The 18,589-nt window shown below is 38.4% G+C and overlaps 5 non-coding genes across 5 annotated transcripts; 2 read left to right on the plus strand and 3 right to left on the minus strand.

The window, feature by feature from the left end:
- Positions 1–2,392: 2,392 nt before the first annotated feature.
- TRNAA-AGC (transfer RNA alanine (anticodon AGC)) lies at positions 2,393–2,465 on the minus strand. The gene has a single exon. It is a non-coding gene; the product is annotated as a tRNA-Ala (tRNA).
- Positions 2,466–2,986: 521 nt separating this feature from the next.
- Positions 2,987–3,059, minus strand: TRNAA-AGC (transfer RNA alanine (anticodon AGC)). The gene has a single exon. It is a non-coding gene; the product is annotated as a tRNA-Ala (tRNA).
- A 2,205-nt stretch (positions 3,060–5,264) lies between these two features.
- On the plus strand, positions 5,265–5,337 carry TRNAA-AGC (transfer RNA alanine (anticodon AGC)). The gene has a single exon. It is a non-coding gene; the product is annotated as a tRNA-Ala (tRNA).
- Positions 5,338–6,215: 878 nt separating this feature from the next.
- TRNAA-AGC (transfer RNA alanine (anticodon AGC)) lies at positions 6,216–6,288 on the minus strand. Its single transcript has one exon. It is a non-coding gene; the product is annotated as a tRNA-Ala (tRNA).
- Positions 6,289–17,260: 10,972 nt separating this feature from the next.
- TRNAA-AGC (transfer RNA alanine (anticodon AGC)) lies at positions 17,261–17,333 on the plus strand. Its single transcript has one exon. It is a non-coding gene; the product is annotated as a tRNA-Ala (tRNA).
- Positions 17,334–18,589: the final 1,256 nt, after the last annotated feature.

Consider the following 18,589-nt stretch of genomic DNA (forward strand, 5'->3'; position numbering starts at 1 on the left):
AGTAAGGCTAGTCTGGCTACCTGCATTGGTATTATGACCTTATCTCAGTTTTAGTCACATGGTATGTTACCTGTGCTTTTCAATACATGTACATTTGGTTGGGAAGATGAAGAAAGGGAGGCATCTCCATGATTCAGCAAGTTCTTAGCCCATCTTTCAGTATGCAAACAGCCATTAAGCTCTTAAGCTTGTACTTAGTAACAATGAAGCTCTAAGGACATTATACAGGCAGAATTTTTTTCACTAATTGGGCATTTCCTTGCAGTATCTTTCTAGGTAAACAGTCTTGGCAACATGTGCTTGGTTGACAGTTCCACTCACGTTCCATCACTCTATAACAGTTACATACCAGGATCACAGAGTTCCTGTCACTTTTAAAAAATACTTGACTCTCCGACCCTTATTAGAAGAGTCAATCTTGAAATTTACCTGATATATAAACACTTCAACTAAACTGAAATCAATATAAACAAATGAGTACAAAGTAAACATCATTATGGGCCTCATCCAACTTCCCAGCAATACAGTAGCTAGCTGTAGAAGTCCATCTAAATACTTCCTTATTGTTCTCAGCTTCCTCTCAACAACTGAAAAGAGCAGCCTGAGGCTGATCAGGAAGCTGAAGCAGGCTTAACACCATTTTAATTGCAAATTTGAGAATGATCCCAACAGGTAAGCTATTTCCCCTCGGATAAACCATAATGTTCCCAAGTATCTGGTATTGGTGATTTTTTAATGGCAAAATATAATGCTACATAGACCTTTCAGAGCTGTACAAAGCAGCACAACTGCTTTATATGGGCTATTTTATCTAAGTGCAACAAGCTGGTTAGAATCTTCACATAACCCTTTCGGCAGAACTTGGAAGATGGATGTTACTGAGAAATTTTCCAAACTCTGTACTTTGCCTTCACTTCATGAAGAGGGTGAAAAAATAATCAATCTATTCACTTATTTGAAGACATTTTGGAGTACTCAGTGGTCATACTAAAAGAAGGAAAAGTATTCTTTCTCTGGAAAGACTCATCATTAGATATTCCCAGGAGACAGATGTGTTAGTTATCTTTGTCCACACTCCTTACAACAGTTGATAAGAAATTACACATCAAAGATAATGATCAGGAATCATTTTTATGAGGCAGGTTCAGTAAAGGATGTTGGTGTGACAAGAACCCAGTGCCAACACAGTGTGCACTGAGAACAACCCTGCTGAAAATAAGCACATACACAGTATGTATAAGCACATCCCATGTTGTCATCAGAAGGATGGCATTTAGTACGACCATTCTAGGCATCTTCTATCTACTTATCACACTGAAAGTAGTTACTAAGCCTGGTACAAACTTTTTTTAGGTATGCCCAAGAGTTCAAAGGGAAGGTTAAGTTTTCAGCTTCTAAAGCATAAGGAGATACACCAAGAAGTGGAACAGTATCAGTGTTTTGCTAGTTCCATGCACATTTTCTTCCTCGGCTATGAACAGACAGAAGACGTGAGGACATCAGTAAGCCTTTTTTCCACACTGTAAAGAACTTAGTTAACATTGAAGAGACAGCAGGTTTAGCAGCACTGGTCACAAAGATCTAAAAAGCTGCACTTGCTGTGCAGCTGCTTCTAGAAGGGCTGGGGGGAAATGCACCACAAAGAAACACACAATATCTGGACACAGATCAGAAGAAACTAGTAAGATGTTAAGGGAAGTCAGTGCATCAATTAGATGGTCGAGGTTATCTCTGAACCTCTAACACAAGCGTGGCAGTCATCAGCCTCAAAAGCAGCTCTGTGAAAACAAGTAGGAGAGAAGGCTAAGGAGCTCAGTTATAACCTGCACACAGGCCATAGCCAAAAGACACAGCAGCTCTAGTGTGTTTTCTAGAATACAGACTTGGGGGGAAAGAGGTGACAACTTTTATCCTTAAACTTGAGTTGACCAATCCAGCTCGTACAACAGCTTCACAAAGATAGTAAATGAAAAGAAGGTCCTATATTTCTGGATGGGGACCAGAATGGGCAGCTGGGAAACAACAAGCATTCCTAAACTGCTATTTTCCACTGTCTGATCAAATTTGTCCTAGCTGGACAAGTGGAGAAAAGACACACTGATTCAGGTCTCTAACTGTCATTCATTCATCATTTTTCATAAAGCCTGGAAAAACATCATATTGCAGAATTATCTTTTGGAATTTGACTGAAACTGCCCAGGAAGAGTCAACAGCTACAACAGAGGATTGACATATGCAGTTATACAAGCCTGATTTGGGGAGGGAGAGGGAGGGAGGCAGGCAATCAGTTTCGCCCCAGTTAAAACAAAATTAACTTTTGACCAAAATAGTTTCATATTTTGTTTTGGTAGTTTCTACTTATAGCTATAACAATTCCTGTTTAAGAAAACACTGGAGAATGCGGGCATCGATCCCGCTACCTCTCGCATGCTAAGCGAGCGCTCTACCATTTGAGCTAATTCCCCCTCCCCTTATTGTTTACATGGATTGCAAAACTCTCATCTTCAAGGTGGATTTAAAATGCAGCCCCATACATGCAGAGTTTTCTCTTGCACAGGCCTATCTATTCACAAATTAAACCTCATTCAGCTGCAATTCCAGAAGAGGTGTCAAATGAATTTGAAATAGTTCATTTTGCATTTCCAAATGAAGTAGTAAGAAACAAGACAAACCAGAAAAGACATGTTTTCTAGGTGTATAAAATAATAATAAAAAAGGTTTATTACTTGTCATTCCTGAGAGGAAGTACTTTCTGACGTTTGGTTTTCTCCCTATAAAAGTCAGTTTCTATTTGTTTTGGTTTTGGTTTTTTTTTTAAAAAATGAGTAATTAATTTATTCTAGTTGAACAGATGGCAGCATTTAAGAAATAAACTATGTACACCTAAAATCCACGAGCTTATTTCACTTCAAAATTCCAGTTCAACACCTGAAAACATTTTTCGTAGTTAACTGGTTTTTCTCCCACCACAAATAAAACATGACAGTGGAGAATGCGGGCATCGATCCCGCTACCTCTCGCATGCTAAGCGAGCGCTCTACCATTTGAGCTAATTCCCCCCACCATATTCTAATTTATCCTGTAACCATAGATTTTAATAAACACAAATGCAAAGTGCCTTCCTACTACTGATTCTGCTGCTTTATCAAGGGCAGTAACCCCACAGCAGCTGTTCAGAACACTTATGAGCATTTGACCTTGAGCTTGTCATCTTGGACAAAAAAAATAGACAAACTCCCCGAGTAACGTGATAAGGCACTTCACATTAACTTGCACGACAAACTCATGACCTGCAGCCTTTCAATGCCACCCAACTCGCCCTAGATTTATCCTTCTATGAAGGGGGCAGCTGCTGCTTCTGTGTTGAGGGCTATCACATCACAGGCAATGCCATGGAGCAGCTTGAAGGTAACACAAAACTCGCATTTGCCCTGACATCCCCTAAGAAGTCCATCTTAGAAAGCAAACATCAAACCTGATTAAATTAGCTGATATCGGTTCACATCAGTGTGGCCAGAGAGATGTATCGAAGTGATCTGTGTTAAATGGAAGTATGTGGATACAAAGCCTTCACTGCTGAAATACCCTAGAGAAATGAAACATGGAATTAAGGAGGTCAGGTTATTTTCAGCCATGTAGGTAAGGAAGTTCTCCCAATCAGGTGGAGAAATCAAAAAGTTTTACTCACCATCTTACATGAAAACTTAGCAATCACAATAAATTCAAGATCACAAAGCAATGGGCTGCCAATTATATGAAATACACATTTTAGTCACTAAAAATAGTACTATTGCAGAGGTCTTTCTTCACCCTTATCTGACTTCAGCATCAAATAAACTATTTACATGTGAGCTGAACTGTCTAAGCTTTAGGCTTTTCAGTAGCAGCAGAGTGATATTTGGGGGTGAAAATTAGGGAGAGTCTGCCATTTTCACACAACTCAGACTGCACAGGGTAGGTAAATAATACTGTACATAGAGCTGAACCTTGTGAAGTACAATATGGGAAAGACCACAGCTGCAGATGTGCAGTGGGCCATCGCTGAGCCTAAGACGGGTGCCTGTGAGAGGGACTGAAACCACTTTTGTGTATTTGTTTTTCCCCTCCAGTTTACTCCAGAGAGGTAGACAAAGTCAGTTAAAATATTTTGCAAGAAACAGTAAGAACAAATCTTTATTTATTGTTGTGCAGAGATTGAGGTAAGACAGGAGAATATTTAAATTCTAGGAGAATATTTGCAGTGACACTGCAGTTTTAGTTCCACATCCTGAATCTGGATTGTGCCAGATTTGAGTACTACCTTACTTTAGACAAATTGTAATGGCCTGATGCTTACATTTGTAATTTATTTTCTTCTTACTAGGTGCTGTCATCCAGTAAGTTAAATCCATTAGAGAAAAACCACTGGCACATGTATTGTTGGATTACTGTACACGTTTTACTTTACTAGGAGAACTTACTTTTCTGAATTTAAAAAAATCATGTTAGAACTCTTCCATTATATCACTTTCTTTGTCTTTGTTGTTTAATAGTATCTCAGTGCAACCACTCTCACTGTAAACTACATTTTTGTTCTTTAAATCCAGAAAGCATTCCTTGATTTAATACCCTGTGAATAGGGCTTTGCCAATGCACTTCTTGCTGCCAAGTCAGTTAGTATGCCTACACTTTTTATATTTCCAAAGTGGTTTTAGTAACCCCATATATTTAAGATGCAATATTAACTGAATCATCAAATTCAATTAAAAAAGGCAGATGTACCTAGAATATAACTTAGGAAGATACAACTGAATACTTCCTCTCCACCAACTATGATAAATATGAACTTCTAAACCATTATATATACCATTTACATACAACTAATTGGAAAATAAAGTTGGAAAATAAAAGAAAAGGCCTTGAAAGATAAGGTGAAGAAAAATCTCATTGTCCTTCAGTGACTTCTAATAGTACACTTTCTAGATTTACAAGTCTTTTGGTATCTATATTGTAAAAGAGGTAAAAAAAATAGTTCTCTCTCCTTCCTGAATAAACACTGGTGGAGGCTTTGTTCAGGAAAGCAAGTAGTGTTTTATCAACACAGCAGGAAAATGCTTCAGTATGACTGCTTCTCATGTCAAGTGAGTATTCCGATTTTTACAATACCAGGCTTCCCACATAAATACAGTGATAAATAAGCAGATTGACTCAACAAAGTAATTATACCTGAAGCAGCCAAGCTATGATTCAGCAGAAGTAAATCCGCCCTTCATACTAGCAATCAAGGGGAATTAGCTCAAATGGTAGAGCGCTCGCTTAGCATGCGAGAGGTAGCGGGATCGATGCCCGCATTCTCCAGTGTTTTGAGGGACTGAAATCTACGGTAATATAACATTTTCTTCCATAAATTGTTCAGGTTTGTGAAAGAAAATATATAGCTAGTAATATATACCATTTCATACAGCAAATAAAACAGGAAAAAAAAATCTCAATTAGCAAACTACACTTGTGAACTCTCAGAAAAATTATGTCTTCAAAAAAGCACCTAATACTAATGTTCTTATTCTGTAATACAGGAAATATAATTCACTTCTGTCCGTTACCAGTGCATTGAATTTCAATGTGAGCATTTTTAAACAAGTTTTTAGTTATATAAAAAGTTATTGAAATTCTCTAAAATGTAAAAGTATGTAGTCGTCTACATAATCTGCAGCTTACCATAGCTACTCCAGCTACTTTGCACCTGTTGTAGCTAGTATGGGCACAACACACTTGTACTTAACCTGAGCTTCAACTGACATTCAATCTCTCACAATTTCACACAGTTTCTTCCTCAACCCGATATAATTTACACTTTTAAAAAACGCTCAACTTAAATCGTTCATATTGTTCCTGTGCTTCTTAAAATTCATTAATTTTAATCCTTAAAAAATGGGTACAGAAAAAGGCATCTACATTTGAAAAAGAACCCCTCAGCATAGGGCACTAAAATTGTATCACAGCCAAAAAGGCGAAGAAACAGTGGTATTTGTCAATGTGCTTCTGTTTCATTCTTTAAAACCCATCAATAGGAATTTGTTTCTTTTTTGTGCAGGCAGTTACCCTAATTTTAAGCAAAACAGAAGTTTACAAGCTGTTCTTTTCCAAAACAGCAAAAAAAAAATTACAACTGGTAACTGAAAAAAACGAAGTACAGTTCACAGTGGCAATAGAAAGTAACACCTGTAGGTAGCAAATGGAGAATGCGGGCATCGATCCCGCTACCTCTCGCATGCTAAGCGAGCGCTCTACCATTTGAGCTAATTCCCCGCGGTGGGAACGGCCTATTTACTGTCCCTTCCAACTTTCCTATTTTGCACTGACAGAAAGACTTTCTATAAATTATCTCCAAATTTGATCTGCTGTCTCAAGTACAAACAAAACCATCTACCAAGAATCAAATTGTTTTTCTACCCAAATACCACACTGGTAGCTGGGCAGCCGGACCCCACTGCTCAAGTTCTAATCCCCTACCGAAGTTTCTGGCAGACAATAACAACACAACTTTCCACTGAAATGCAGAAACAATTAGATTTTTCTTAAAGTACACTGCTTTTGACAGCCTTAGTGGGAATTTTGCGAAGCATGAAATCTAGACTCCTTGATGTAACCGCACATGTTTTATTCAGCTGAGCTGCATCTGGATAACAGAAGGTCTGTGTTTCCAAGCAACTGTAGATTTATGTTCACACCAAACAATTATGACTGTTTAGAGAAATCTGGATATATTTAAAGATTATGTTTTTCTAAAACAGATTTTTCCTATTTATAATCCCTAGGTGGTCAGCTAAATGACGTTACTCATTTCCACATTTTACAATACAATAAATGTGACTGAATAGGTCAGTTCTTTCTGAGAAAAGAAGAGACATGAGAATTTCTCTCAAATTCTTCCAGTTCTTTCTCTTGTGGCAATGGAGTTCTGGGCCCAAGTTAAACAGAGGGCAAATGGAACAATGGGAAACAAAGTAATAATTCACATCATCTGTCTATATCTCTCAGGAATTTTTAAGGCATGACTACATCACCAGACAGACATGCACACTCACACATACATATAAAATTAAGAATACATGATTAAAATGTAAAAAAAGAAATCGTGGCTATAATGAAATACCAGTGAAAATTCTGTCCAGTGGTTTGGTTTCAGCTCTGCAAGATCAGAGTCAGAAAACACAAAGCTGGGTCTCCAATATTTCCGGTTATTTGAAGTTATGTACTAGAGTAGTTTCTCCCTTTGAAAGTGGCTATGATTTCACACTATCATAAAATAGAAGTAAAGCAAGCAAAAGAGATCCACTTTGCTAGAACTGGAACATGCACATTTGTTGACCTAATGTGACTGACATATCACAACAATCAAGTTAGTTTCTTACTTCCTCAATCTCTATATATTGCCATTTACCTTGGAGGATCAAAGCCATACCCAGCCATATTTACATTTGTGCAGATAGTTGCTGATTCAGAGTGCTGGAAACAATCATAATTTGTATGTGTTACTAATCAGCGGTCAACTAACTGTTCATTAGTCAGAAAATAACACTGAAATGGATAAAGACTAAATAGTAGGCAGTAATGGAAAGATAGGCAACTGACTGTTAAAACCCAAAGAAAAGCAACTGTGAGGATTCATGTTTCTTTTCCTTGTAAAAAGAAGGGGAGTTGGAATGAACCCTTCAGAAATCTTTTCATAGTCTGGGCCTTTCTTTTGCTTTGATTCGGGGGGGGGGGGGAAGCTAGAGAGAACCGTGAACTTTTATTTAATATTGTAAATGTAGTACATCTTTGCCTTTCTGGAAAAAAGACTATCTGAAATTAAATTTATTTAACAACTTTAAAAACAACTCGCTTGCAGTTTCTGTCTTGATTTGCCCAAGGTCCTTTAAGACACACGAATCACACTGACATATAAAGAGCTGTCAGTACTCTCTTCTCCGAGGACTCAGTGATTTCAGGAAGTGCAATAACCGAATTGCAGTCTTTGCAGGACACCTAGGTTAATGCCTAAATAATATATATTTGGTTTTTTATAACTTGAACTATTTGTGATAATGAAATAAACCAGAGTATCAAGTTCTAGAAGATTTTTCCAAGCCTGATACTTTAAAAAATACATCCTAAGTCATCTTATATATATACAGTTATTGCCATGCCATATATAATTCAACAAGAATTCCTGTGGAAGTCATCTGCAGTCAACAACTCATTACTTAGCCATACCTAAAAGTTACAGGTTCAGACACAGTGGAGGTTTATTAGACAGTATCAAATCCCTCAAAGTCAACCTATATGTAATCACGCTTTAAAGATATTTGACCATCCTAACTTTAAGACAGAAACAACTATTTGCATGGCATTTCCTCCAAACTCTCTCACTTGTTCAACCCTGAGAATTAAGTTTTTGCCATTCTGCTCTTCCAACTTCGATCTGACTTTCAAATGCATTAAACTTTTTTTTTATTTTTTTGTTCTGGAAGACTCCAGAGAGCATAGTATTGTGACATTAGGACTAGCAGAATCTCAAAAATGGAAAAAAAGGTGTTAGCAGACAAACATTTAAAGCAGAACAACTCAAGTTTACACTTGTACATGTATCAATGGTTTTGCTACTGTAGGAAGTTCTAACTGTAGAAAGAGTAGGGATACTCTGTGAAGAGACTTCTGGCTTTCTAATGCAACACCACTCCCTCATTACTTTTCTAGCAAGTTCCATTCACAGAATAAGACAATTTCTGAATGACTGTGGTTTTTGTCTGAACCTTTGGCTTTCTTGTCCATCATTCTTTAGCAATCTGAGTCCCTTCCTTCTTTTTCCTTTGCCCATTATGGTATCTGTAATTTCTGAACACCATGTGCATAGAACACTTCAAAGTTGACAACAGATTTTAGGAACCTCACATGGCACCACATGGCTCAGAATATGCAGTGCTTCAAAAGACAACACAGAAAACCTCTCAACAACTTAACTAAGGGAAGCCCAACTAGGCTTGCAGTTGCAAATTCACTTTTAAGATAAAACAGCAGCAGCAGTTTAGAGCAACTCCACCTTTTCTTTTTTTAATCCAAAGATACTCTGGGAATATTATTATTTCAGGAATAGTAAAACAATTATCATAACAAAAAGAACAGAGAACAGAATCTTCTAGAGATGGTGGGAGAACCAAAGATGTGAAGAAGCAGCAGCAAGACACTAATTATCATTGACCAGAGAAAGAAGAGATACGATTTACAAGCTAGCACTACCATTAGCTATAAATTGCTAATGCTAACCTCGCTTTCTGAAATTGTCAAATGCTGCTGCAGCATCCAAGATGCCAACTCCCTGATGAGGACCACTGGTCTAACCCTAAATTCCCACACCAGAAGTCCCATACACACTCTTCCATTAACAAACTCCAGTATCTTGTTACCTGCTCCCTCCCTCTGAAACAGCTGCCTTTGGGAAAAAATGTTTCCCCTCTCATATTAAAACCTAATCAATGTGGAAAGAAGCATCTGAAATTAATTTGCAGAAGATAATTAAGTTCTTACAGCTGGAATTAATCTGCAGATACCATAGACATTTCAGCAACTAGCCTGCCAACTGAAAGCCCTGCTAGCTGGCAAAGTAGGTATTCTTGCTGCTACTTCTACTCTGTGCTATCTTCACATGACCAGTTGGATCTTTGCACCAAAACCTCTGAAACATCCAGTAGTTCATTTGCTTAGTCATATAATAACTAGAAACACAGCACTTTGTTACGATGTAAACATTCCAGAGCACCAGAGTGACTAAATCCCACTTTTAAAAGTGACTCAGAGTTATGCCACAGTTGAGGCACTATGCATTTCAGTACATACAGAGGCAAACTACCTTTACAGGAATTGGCTTGATTACTAAATATTCCACTCAACATTTTATCTTGTTTTGGCCAGAATGCCTTCTGCTCTCTATGACTGACAAAAACAGGTGATCTAAAAATCACTCACAGACGAAAAGCATGACTTTCCTCCTAACAGTAATACTTTACTCTAAGCTTTGTATTTCAAAGCAATTAAACCCCCCTCAAAAAAAAATGTTACAAGCCAACTGTAACACTTTCAGATCTTCATTTGTGCTTGGCTATTGTTTTTTTCCCCCTAGTATTCTTTCAGAATACAAATCACCTAAGTCTTAAAAACACCTATGTTGTAAAATAAGCAGGCAAACCCCTTCTAATTGTGTTTGCATTTGGCTTGTATGAACACAGCCCAGGCAGGAACAGGATTTCATCATGCCAGCTTTTGAATGGTACAGCACATCTACATGCCTTAATTATGAGAAGGCCCGAGCAGGCTGACAGCTGCACACAAACTGCCAAGTACTGCTGCCTATGAAATGTTTTAATTTGTTGCTAAGCTCTGGTAGTCTTAAGGCTTTAACACAGCAAGTAGGGCAAAATTTACTTAAAATAAAACGACACCCAGAACTAACTATAAATTAAGCAGTGATAAAATAACCTAAGGACAGCTGCAGTACATTCAGTTAATTCTTTTAAATAGCCCAACTTTCAAGTTGATAGATTTATCATTAAAATGAAACAAATACATCATCGGTTCTGTACAAAAAACTGTATTTAAAGCATTACAGAAAATGTGTTCTGGACCTCAGAAATCATTTTATGGAAAATCAGTATCAAAACATGGAACTTGGCAACAAAATCAACACCTTCCTTTGGGAAACACAGAACAAAAAAATATAAGTCACACAAAAAGCCACACAGCAGGTCTGTCATGAGTTAGAAAAACTTCCTCCCAGAGCTTTATTTCTTGATGAAGATTTTATTCCTCACAAAATTTTGCCTCCATTTTACCGCCATTCATCATTTTGTACCCAAACCACAAGACGAAGACGTGCTAAAAAAACCGCTAACAACAACAACAACAAAACACAATTAAAAAAACCCTAGAAAGATTTGCTACTTTTAGTAATATTTGCCACTGCTATTACTTTGAGGAAAATCAGCACAGTCCACCTTGGAGGTAATGTAGCAATACAAAATACTGTAATATTAATCAAAGAATCAGTGTTGGACAGAGCTTAGCCAGGCAACCTAAGTAACTTCAGATAGCATTAGCAGCCACAACAGAAGCTTGCAAATGCCCAAATAATTAAATAAGCTGCTTTTGTAAGAAGTACAAAACCATAACGTTCTTTGAGTGTATTTATCGGACTGCCATTTAAGTTAACCTAGTGCTAAGGAGGCAGTGAGCTCAGATGGAGATCAGACAGATCCCAAAAAGTAGCATAAAAGGGTAGTCCGGACCACACAAAAATCACCATCATGATTTCAACCCATAACATCCCAAACTTGAGAGGAACGTTGGAAGTACTGAGCAAGACATCAGAATTATCATTCTCTTCCTCTAAAAGCATCAGTGGGTTTTAGATTTCTGTCTAAGGCTTCCAGATTGGGAAAGACTTCATTCTGTTTCCAGACAGGGAAACAGTAAGTCATATATTAACATGATTATGCATTTTGGTTTCTTTTTTAGGAAAATTACTATATTCACATCACAACTTCCTTCTCTGATTTTTTTGGAAGCCCTGACATCTCTACCAACTTCAAGAGGGTTTCAAAAGTTTCAGTATCATAGGGTTCATGTACAATGCCCTCCATGAACTAACATGGCCATACAGAAAAACTGTACTATTCATTTAACATACTGTCCAACTTCAGATACCCATTCCAAACAAACAGTTTAATAACAGTCAAAAAAGATTGGTACAAAAGCAGTGAGATTGACTATGCCTGAATCCAAATGAATTTGCAACCTTTGTCTTCTGAATCACCACTGTAATAGTCCAAATTTTCTCCACATTCCCTATAACTCCAGAAAGGAGAGAATGTGTGCTGGTTATGCCTTGAGCTCTGTGCAGGCCACGTGGCTAATCGTCCATCATTTAACAGGACACACAGTATTTTTCTCATGCTCCTTTAAAGGCTCTACAGAGCCATCTATTTCTACAAAACACTGGACAATTTCTTTATCTTTCAGCTTTTTATCCATCTTTCGCTTTTGGTGATGAAGATTTCTCTAGTTTAGAGGATGATGAAGATTCCTACATCCTGTAGATTTTACTAAGGTACAGAAATATCTACTCACTAAACAAGAACTGCTCCAGAATAACAGAGTAGTTTTAAGAACAATCACATCTTCCAAACTAACACAACAGGAAAAGACCTGAGGAACTGGTTATATAGAACGACCTGAAAAATGTTTGTCTGCAATGTTCAAACATTAGATGTTTAAGGCACACAGAACTCACTGAAATTCAGTGAGTGTTTAGCATCTGATTACTTAGGTCCACATGAAGATATGAGAGCTTGTCTTTTTTAATTTACACACCACCATACTATACAGTCATTTTAGAATTAGAACAGGTAAACCAGACCTATCAGTAGAAGAGCTACCTGCTTACAGTGTACTCAAAACACAGACATAGCACAAAAACATCACAGCCAAGCTGAATTAAAAACACAGAAACTTTAAGTTCACACCCACTTCACCAAGTTTGTTAATCCATGTTACCCTCCTATTTGAGTCTTCCATTTCCTTCTTGGGCTCAGTGGTACACTGTGAGCAAACTCTGGCTGAACAGTATCAGAAGAAAACAGCTATTAAATTTTCACAAATACAGTGTGAGACTGGTGTTGAGTGATCAAAGGAGAGCTGGAGCCCCAGTCACAGCTCCCAAGTGCAGTACAGCAGTAGGAAGTACCCCCAGCAGAACCCACAAAACCACCCCCTCTCCTGAGGGAGGGCACCACCGACTGCACTGCCTCCCTCAAGCAAGCCACCCCCATGACCTCAGAGCTCCATTTTGAGAGACCCACAAAGACAACCTTCACAACCAGAAAATCCCTGAGTAAAAGGCTGCAGACAAACCTCCTCCACCTACTTCATCTTTCCATATCTCCACCTGAACCTGCTCAGGCTGACACAACCTCCAGGCAGCCCCACAGAGTGCCCGCCTTCCCGCCCCCTCAGGGCCCAGCCCTTGCTCGGTACTTCCACTGCTAGAACCTTCTGCAGTGACACATGCTCCCCCACCACATCCACACCCTCTTCCCCTCCTTTTATTCTTTAAATATAGGCAGCCCAGTAATGGGGTGTTCTATGGTGTGAGCAGGGAGATGCTGTAGCTTGGTCCCCTCCCAGTCCTTAAGGCTGTTGCTGGAATAGTAAGTCTTCAAAAGAAAAGCCTGGCCTGTTCAGTGAGCCTGCCTGCTGGCCAGCTATGGGGGTTCCTCCGGAGCCACCCGGTGCTACAAATGCTTTCTGCATCATCGACAGGAGAAGAAGGTAATGTTGGAAAGAGTGGATTTTGTCCTAGGTTTCTCAAAATCAATAGCTGTAACAGGAGTAACAGCTGAGTGTGTATGCCTTTAAGTGAACTTGCATGGGTGTTTTCAGGATGTAAATTCATAAATAGGTTTATGCTCAAGCAATTTCCTCAGCATTGCTTTGAAGGTGGAGGTTGGAAAAATTAATTAAAAACATGTATATTGATCTGTGTTTAAGGTAGACAGAATTCTTACCTTACAACCACAGTCCTAGTAATTTCTAGCACTTGAGAGCATGACTCTTAAATAACTTGGATATACAATATATCTTTCTCTGTTGTTTTCTTAAAACTTCAGATTGGTTTGCAGCTGTAAAAGCTTCTCCTGTCTTACAAAAAGCCTTGGCCTTCAAACCTTCAACACCAAACATCAGGCTAACTGCTAATAGGAAAAGAGACTGTTTCGCTAGAGGATGGGAAAATCCACTTTTAATCTGTCCTGCTAGCAGGTTTGGTGGAATTGTGTAGGATAAACTGCTCCACCTTGCTCCCTTCTTCCTTTGCTCCTTGGAGTCTTGCTAAATATTTTTCCTGGAAAAAGTAACAGAGCAAAAAACAGGAATTAAAAAATTTCTTTTCCAGCAAGAGCTGAGCTGGTTTTCTGATGGCAAAACTAATGCCTTTCTGGAGCTCATGAGTGCTCCTTTTGCCAGATGATGTTGGTAACATTACAGTACTTCAACACTTCTCGGATAAATAAAAGGTTATGAAAAGATGTTAATATTGTTAGATAACCTGAAACAAGATCAGTGCAGACTTTAAATTGTTTACCGTCACTTAAGATTATAGCAACATTTGAATTGATAGTAGCCATCTCTAAACAAGCTTCTGTGATGAAGGCTTTATATTTTCTGAAGATAAAGACAAAAATAAGGTGGTTTTTTTTTTTTCTTGAAATCCCTTTGTTTTAGAATAACAATACCCAACCAGGAACTTAATCAGGAATGCCTGGTCTAAATATGCTCTCTGTCATAACTGCTAAAAATTAGTGACCTTTACCATGGAATAATTAGGGATGGTTAGCTACCTCACTCTAAATTCCTCCAGATGATCAAGTAAGCAGGTGCTGTTGGGCCCAGTGAGAGTCCAAAGGTGGCCGATTCTGCATGAAGAAGACCACATGAAAAACACATGCGCCTTATTTCAGCTGGATTTTGTATCATAGTTTCTATAACAAATGAAATGCTTGTGGTAAGAAAGCTTCCCCAAGTGAGAAATATGGTTGCAGCTTCTGTAGCTTTCTTTGTAACTACCCAAAGACTTCACTTCTGGGTTGAATTTTTTTCATTTAAGTCTGATTTGACAGTGATGTGCTGCTGACAATGCCTTTCAAGGGTCTCCTTAAGCTTTGTGTTACCAGTAGTTGTCAAGTTGTTTTAATTATCACTTTCTGTATCTCAAAGAGTCCTTTCTGAAAGTTAATGTTTTCCTCTCTGTTTTCGACACAGAAAGCATGCTGAATTTTCCATGCATGTTCTAGAAGCTGCCATAGAAAAATGAATTTTTATATGGCAAAGATCTTTCCATACTTTGTGTCACAAATACATGAATCCCATGTTGTTTTTAATCTTTAAAGCATTTTACAAACATTAAAAAACTATACACAGCCATTCACATCCTCCTATTAAAATTTCCTTGTTTTTTTAACTCTGGCAGGACTAGTTTTAGTATTTAAAAAAAAAAAAAAATCTAAGGTAGCTTAAACTTTTACAGATGGCCGTAAATTCACAACAGCTTTATTTCTGATTATTTCTCACACCGTTCATGCTCTTAGAGCTGACAACTATGGTTTTTTCTGAATACTATTCTTTCTTCTCCTTCCTATTTTTTTGTGGCTGGCACTGTTAGGAAATGTGTAGCACATCAACACTGAGGCTTGTCAAGCACTGAGTGAATACTGCCACACAGAGTAAAGACAGGGGGTTGCTTTCAGTTATGCCAAAGAATCCAGCTCCAGGAACAACTGAGTGTGTATGTACAGTAGCTCCAAGCTATATGTCACATGTCAGGGCTTATGTACATAACCCAGTGGATTAAGGGTCACCAGAATCCAGTAAAATGATGTAAAAAAAGCCAGGCTGGTTAGAAACGAGTCAGGTGGTGATCTTACCTCCACTCATGCTCTGGTGTGATTTCCCCCTTAGCCTGACGTAGACTTGATGGATGAGTAATGCCTTTCGTTCTGCTGTGGAGTGAGAAATGGGGCTTAAGGCAGGGAAGAGTTGTAGTCTGGTGTAGTGCTGACACAACAATCTAATCTGTGAATGAAGGTGTTAAAGCAACAGTCAGAATGTCCCGATGTGGTAGATTATGGACTATGTAATTTGGCTGTACGCACAGAAGTACATAGGGCTTATGGAGATGAGCATGAGCGCACACTACTGTGTCAAATCAGGCAGAGTTTGTAAACTGTGCTTGCCTTTCGGAGAACCAGAGTCCCAATTCTCTTGCTGGGTACATCACTTTATATGTGGTAGCAATCTTATGTTTCAAAGAGGGACCCAAGAAACTTCTGCTGTTAAAACAACATGGAGGGGGCAGGTGTAAAGTGGAACCCAGCCTGGGTTTGGTTGAGCTTGAAAAACCTGGGTTGATCAACTATGTGCATGTGCAAGTTGTTACAAACTCCTTCACATAATGGTTGAGCTCAAGTTTCAGGCTGCCTGCTGAGGTTTCCGATCCTCCTCCTGACTCCCTGATCACACCCCTACTTTTGTCTGTGCTTCAGGTTGTGTGCTGGGTTTGGGTAAGGAAGCAGTGGGAAGGAGGGGATGGAAGAGAGGGGGGTGGTGGCAGGGGGATTCAGGAACATGGAGGATGATGGTTTGTGGAAGGGGAGATGGCTGTTCCAAGGACCCGGGGAAGCAAATGCAGGCATAGAGTGGTAGGAGATGCAGCCTGGGGTACAGGTTGGCCTGTTGGTTAAGCTGGTGTAATTTTTCCAACTTTCCAACAATACTGGAAGGAGGACTTGTGCAACCAGAAGCTTTTGCCAAATGCAGTAGTTGAGTTAGTAGTAGTAATAGATAACTCAAAATGTTGATCTAGAGAGATAGTTAAATACTTGCTGTAGGCAGGTAAGGGTGAAAATTAAAATGTTAATGACATATGGGAATAAGCCGTCTTTATGTTCCTTGCCTATGATGTAGGTTTTATGCTCTATCTCAAGTCATGCAAGCATTTCTCATGCTTGTACGTGTTGATTTTTCAAAAAGTCAGTGTTTTAAGGCTGCTACGAGTAATGTATTATGTACATGGAAGTGCATTCAGTGAGGTAATAAATAAGGAAAATAAGGTAAAAGTAAGGAAAATACAGATATATTTTAATTTCCCTTGACTGTCACCCCAGAGAAGCCAGACACACTCCAAAAGAATTTGTGTGTGTATACATAGGTAAACACACACAAATTTATGTAGAAGCTTTAAGACCCTTTCAATCAGGCATATAATATTTTTCACTCATTAAACATTTCCTGGACCAGGTTCCTCATGTGTATGCCTTGAAAATTGGAAAGAACATGGGTTTCCTTGTTTAATTTGGAACAATTGCTCAGCAAAAGTTGGTTTTGTTTTGGGTTTTTTTTTCAATAACACATTAGGTTTCTTGCAAATAACTTCATCTTTTGGAGAGCTTCGTGTATGAAAACAGCTAATCTCTTTTGCTTGTGTTGCAAAAGAGATAAATAAGATTATTCTGGTAGCGTACATGCTGAAAGATGTATCTCATGATTCCAACTGTGAGTTGCAGTCGGTTATTGGTGAGCGAAAGGAACAAGTAGCAAGAAACAACGAACGTAAAATCGAAAGTGGTGGCGCTGCGGTTCTCAGTAAGTGTGGAGTGTGTAACTCCAAGTTTCGAAGCTTTTTTTTTGAGGTGGGGAATTAGCTCAAATGGTAGAGCGCTCGCTTAGCATGCGAGAGGTAGCGGGATCGATGCCCGCATTCTCCAGGGAATATTTTCAACATTTGTTTCATTAGAAACTAAGTGGCAGAGTTTAAAAACATTACACTTTGTTTTTCTTGTATGAGCGTGTAAAAAGCTTGAATGAATTGAAATCTTGGAAAAAAGTTAACACGTTGTTTTAAATAGTTTTTTCTTTTCAGAATCATATGTGTGCTGTTTTGCTTACAGGGAGGAAAGAAGTATAATCCTTGCATGAAATAACAAAACTTGCTGACATTTTAATACAATAATAAGTAACATGAACAAATTATAGAGAAAAATAAATGAGGGATTTTTTTTTTTATGTGCCCTTAAATCTTTGGTTTATGACCTCATTCATTAGTTAAATTTATATTTGATATTATAGTTTAGTGTATAATGAACAAAACTTTGTATTTATGATGTAATACTAATTATTTTTGTTCTATTTTGGTTGTACAGGCCATTTATTAGAAACAATGGGCTAGAATATTCTGTAACTCTGTCAGTCCTGGTAGCAAGATGATGTCCTTTGCTTGTGAATTTTCACATCTGTGAAATATAATGGCAACTTTCACTGTAAAGCTATGCTTGCCCATTTTACTATTCTAATTTGATTTTCTTACTAGCTCATTCAGGTATGTAACTGCTTGTACTTCCAGGTTGAGGCGGCACGAGGAAATGAGCAAAATGTACTTCCTATAAATACGGTGAATTTGTGCGATCAGGATCTTGGGAGTACACATGTTAGAACAAATGGAAATCAGGAAACAAAAATTATTAATTGGGTTTCAGGTTAAGGAAGGAGGAGATACTGTGCTGCATGGATGTGCAAGTAGAACCTCTTGGGAAAATAAGAGAACTTGAAGATCCTCCCATGACACAACAAGAAAGGAGTTAAACTCTGGATGGATGGGCTAGAAATCGAGTTTGCTTATTTCTTTTGTATTCTCCACCTACTGGAGAGAAAAGAGGTATTGCAACTTCAAGACTGCTATATGTTGTGAATGTGAAGGCTATTGGTCTTCAGGAGTCCCCTCTGGGCTCAGGTAATGATTTAAATGTCCATTTGCTTGGAATGAGACTCTAGTAGTTTTCTACGAGAGTATTTTTGCTTCCATGTTTTCTGTGTTTCTGTTATTGCTTAATACCTGACACTTACTGTGCTTTTAAAGAGGATGAGTTATGTTGCTCCTCTCGGCTAATCAGACACAAGTTTTGCACTGATGAAGTGAGAGGATCTAGTGGGGCTCTGTACAGGTGCCATCTGCCATCACCTGCAG

This window comes from Phalacrocorax aristotelis, chromosome 2 (genome assembly GCF_949628215.1).
Source record: "Phalacrocorax aristotelis chromosome 2, bGulAri2.1, whole genome shotgun sequence".
NCBI lineage: Eukaryota > Metazoa > Chordata > Aves > Suliformes > Phalacrocoracidae > Phalacrocorax > Phalacrocorax aristotelis.